We start from the raw sequence: 5,000 nt of genomic DNA on the forward strand, positions 1-5,000 counted from the left end.
GTCACATCTACAATTAACAAATGATTATAAATAAACAACAAATATCTCTTGCTAGTTTTGAACTCTCTTCTGAACCTGTCAAAGCTCTGTTCCCTCTGTGCTGATCATTAACATCACAATGTCACCACACGTTGTGTGCATGAGAACATGGATATAAAACAAGACTGCCTTACATAATGAACTACATAACAGAAACATATCATGTCTCTGGTCTTGGTGACTTGCATTGTCCTTATAACTCTATTATGTTGCAAATCAAACTCCTGTTTAGAGCCTAGTGACGGAATTATTAGATTTGAAGTGAAACTCTAAATGCCATTATTAATTACTTATGTATAGGTTCATAAGTAACTACTAGGAAATCAGTCTGTAGACCATTACACACCTAACCAAAGGGACGTTTTCAAAACTCCCCTCCAGCCTTAAGGAGGGCAACACAAAGTAGAGCACAGTGGTGGTGGTGGTGTTGGTGTGGGGGGGGGGGGGTTGAGGTCACCTATCCATTTATGTAGGTTTACCTTGAAGATGAAAAGTTTGCTTTTCTGCCTGAAGTTAAAATAGCCACTAAAACCAAGAATTACTGTAAATCATTCTTTAACTATGTCAGGAGCTTAAGAACTAATGGTGTTTGGACCTAGATTACAATAATACTACACTCTTTGACCTAAAGGAAATAGTTGATATTCTATCTAACAATTTTATTTCAAATTTGACTCCATCTACAATTATAGCTTTCCACATTTTATACAGTCCCAGCCACCCCCTTTAATTACTAGGGAACAAGTTCCCCTCAGTCTTCTCAAAAACTAAGGATACTTCATCAGCGGGCCCTAATAACATGCCAGGCTGCCTGATTATTGGTGCCAAATCTGGCCTTTCTGACCCCCTACCTAACCTCTTTAATCTGAGCCTCTCGGTGGGTTACATTCCTTAAACCTGGAAAACAGCCATTGTTATGGCATTACTCACTGGTGGCCCAAACATAGACCCTGGTAACTATAGATCCATTAGTCTCACAAGCCTGATATGTAAATTTATGGAGAGCAGTATCACAGACTTATATGGACCCTGGAAACTATAGATCCATTAGTCTCACTAGCCTGATATGTAAATTTATGGAGAGCAGTATCGCAGACTTATATGGACCCTGGAAACTATAGATCCATTAGTCTCACCAGCCTGATATATAAATTTATGGAGAGCAGTATCGCAGACTTATATGGACCCTGGAAACTATAGATCCATTAGTCTCACTAGCCTGATATGTAAATTTATGGAGAGCAGTATCTCAGACTTCATTAATCATGACACTGAAAATCTCTTATCCCTGGATCATCATCAATTTGACTTTATCAAAAGGAGGCCCTACCTCTTCAACCTCTTTAATTGAAGCAGTGAATAGTGGTTATGCAGTGCATGAGGCATAGCTAGACCTGGCCAAGGCCTGTGGAACTGTTTTACATGAAAGCATTACAGACAGACTTGTAACTCTGAATGTAAGTCCTGACATTGTATGGTGGATAGCTAACTGGTTGTTTATGTAGCTTTCAGATGTTGAGATCTTTGTAAACTGTTCAGATTTTTGTCTGATATTTCTGGTCTGTTCCTCATAAAATTTGTGGCTTTCTGGCAAATCACTGAAGATTAAAGTTATGCAATACTGACATAAATTTGACTTTCAGACTTCATAGCTTTCAGAAAATCTGAGCTTATACAAATCCTGTTATTCTAGCAACTTTCTAAATTTATAACAACAATATTTAAAATCTGTTCTTATTTTTCGACCTTTGTTATCCCATTATTTTAGGTTTCATTCAGATGTCTTTCTCTAAGAGGTTGAGAGTTATGCATATGGTTAGAATAGCAGGTACCACTTCTGAGAGCAAAGAGATTTCCAGTGGAGTACCCCAGGGCTCAGTTTTGGGCCTCGCCTATTTGGCATATGTTAACTAAGTTTGCAGATGACTGTAAATTGGGTGTGCTATTCGATTTTTGCCTCACAATTGCTCCAACATGGCTTGTACTATGTTAACAATTGGTGCAAGCACAATTGACTCAAATTAAATGTAAAAAGTGTAGCGCAGTTCATTTTGGTAAATAAAACAGTTTCATTTACCGTATAGGAAATGTATCCCCTCCAATTCAATACTGTTGTAAGGGATTTTGGTACTATTGTTAATAATTCCTTGTCATTTGACCATCACGTCTCCTTAGAAGTTCAGAAATCCTTTTATTTGGCCCATCTAATTTACAAAGACATCTCTACTAGATCCAAATAAGTCTTAATTCCCCTTAATTCATATAATTTAAGATCCATTATTGAATATAGTGCACTTTTTGGCATGTATTTATCTAAACACATCATACACCCTGAGAGACATCAGGGATTCATAACTAAAAAGATCAGTGGCTATCTTAGCTATCATGAGAGACTGGCAGCCCTTTATCTGTACTTCATCTTTTACAGACTCCTAGTGGTGATCTATTTGCATCCTTTTGTGCCATGAAAGATCCAGCTCTATTTGATCTCCTATTCCTTTGCAGAAGTATTGCCACATTAAATGCTTGGTTAAAAGAACTAAAGCTTCATCAGCAGATACATAAGACACACTGGTGTGATAGATTCATATTCCAACATATCCCCCAGCACTGGAACAAACTTCCACTACATGTCAAGCAGAGTAGCACCCTTGTCACCTGCGAGGTAAACCTAGATAATCAGATGGGCAACCTTAACTTTTCTCCTGTCTGTATTGTCTTGGCCTCGTTAAGGCTAGAGATAACTTCTGATTAAGCATTTTTGGCTTGTAATGGTCTGCAGATTGATTGCCTATTATGTACCTATGAACCTACAAACTTTTATATAGTAGAAGTTTGTTCCAGATACACTGGGATATGAAACTATTACACCAATGTGTCTTATTTGTCTGTTGATGTAGCTTTAGCTCCTTTAACTGGGTATTTCAGGAACAATTTGTTCTGTGAAGAAATTGGAGGTCAGTGAGGGTTGAGTCTTTTATGACGTGAAAGGGTAGGCACAGATCTACACAGAGACATTTATAATACACTGGGAAAAGAGACAGGACACTATACATCTATCCAGATAACGTAGGATCCTGAGACCACTTATTTTCTTAGTTAGGACTCTGTAATGTCTCACACATTAAGTGGTATGTTTAGACAGTTGCATGCTAAAAGGAACATTATATTCAATAATGTGTCTGATGGGATGTGAATAAATGGGAATCAATATGTCTCCAGTTCTAGAGGTGATGCCCTTGGAAATGACATGATCCAGCAGTGCTGACCTACTACAGAGACATGATTGTCAAAAGAGAAGAAATTATCAACAAGAGTACCTAGCGCCCTTCAATCAGTATCTAACTGGAGGAATTATCAACAAGAGTACCTAGCGCCCTTCGATCAGTGTCTAACTGGAGGAATTATCAACAAGAGTACCTAGCGCCCTTCGATCAGTGTCTAACTGGAGGAATTATCAACAAGAGTACCTAGCGCCCTTCGATCAGTGTCTAACTGGAGGAATTATCAACAAGAGTACCTAGCGCCCTTCGATCAGTGTCTAACTGGAGGAATTATCAACAAGAGTACCTAGCACCCGTCTATCAGTGTCTAACTGGAGGAATTATCAACAAGAGTACCTAGCGCCCTTCTATCAGTGTCTAACTGGAGGAATTATCAACAAGAGTACCTAGTGCCCTTCGATCAGTGTCTAACTGGAGGAATTATCAACAAGAGTACCTAGCGCCCTTCGATCAGTGTCTAACTGGAGGAATTGTCAACAAGAGTACCTAGCGCCCTTCGATCAGTGTCTAACTGGAGGAATTATCAACAAGAGTACCTAGCGCCCTTCGATCAGTGTCTAACTGGAGGAATTATCAACAAGAGTACCTAGTGCCCTTCTATCAGTGTCTAACTGGAGGAATTATCAACAAGAGTACCTAGCACCCTTCGATCAGTGTCTAATTGGAGGAATTATCAACAAGAGTACCTAGCGCCCTTCGATCAGTGTCTAACTGGAGGAATTATCAACAAGAGTACCTAGCGCCCTTCGATCAGTGTCTAACTGGAGGAATTATCAACAAGAGAACCTAGCGCCCTTCAATCAGTGTCTAACTGGAGGAATTATCAACAAGAGTACCTAGCGCCCTTCGATCAGTCTAACTGGAGGAATTACCAACAATAGTACCTAGGGCCCTTCGATCAGTGTCTATCTGGAGGAATTATCAACAAGAGTACCTAGCGCCCTTCAATCAGTGTCTAACTGGAGGAATTATCAACAAGAGTACCTAGCACCCTTCGATCAGTGTCTAACTGGAGGAATTATCAACAAGAGTACCTAGCGCCCTTCGATCAGTGTCTAACTGGAGGAATTATCAACAAGAGTACCTAGCACCCTTCTATCAGTGTCTAAATGGAGGATTGTGCTGTCTATATGGTATGATGTGGAAACATTTTATTTACCAAAATATCATATACTACATTTCTTCACTTTTGGTTTGAGACCATTTTCCTTGAATAATCTGTAACATAGTCTAACACATGTTGGGGCAATTGTGAGTCAGGAGAAGTTCAAATAGCAACACCAAATTTACAGCTGTCTGCCAACTTAAATAACCATAGGTCAGGAGTGTTGGCCTGCAGGTCTGAGAATTAGATGCCGAATAGGAGAGTTAGCAAAACTGACCCTGTGGTAAGAGTTTAACTTTCAGAAGTGGCAGCTGTGTCTCTAACCACACACATTCTGGCAGAGAACCCCTTAGTTATCCGCTACACAACATAAGGATCTGTCCATCACCCCTTTTTCTCATTTTTGCAGATGGGGTTGGGGTGTCACTTCAACAATGACAATCATCTACAAGCAAGGTGTGTAGCACCAGGTCATATTACTGACTATGACTGACGTTTGTTTTTGTACGGTTAGTATTTTGTAGATAGTCTGCAGGTCATATTACTGACTTATGACTGACGTTTGTTTTTGT

Source organism: Protopterus annectens, chromosome 8.part1, assembly GCF_019279795.1.
Source record: "Protopterus annectens isolate FY-2018-M chromosome 8.part1, PAN1.0, whole genome shotgun sequence".
Classification (NCBI taxonomy): Eukaryota; Metazoa; Chordata; order Ceratodontiformes; family Protopteridae; genus Protopterus; species Protopterus annectens.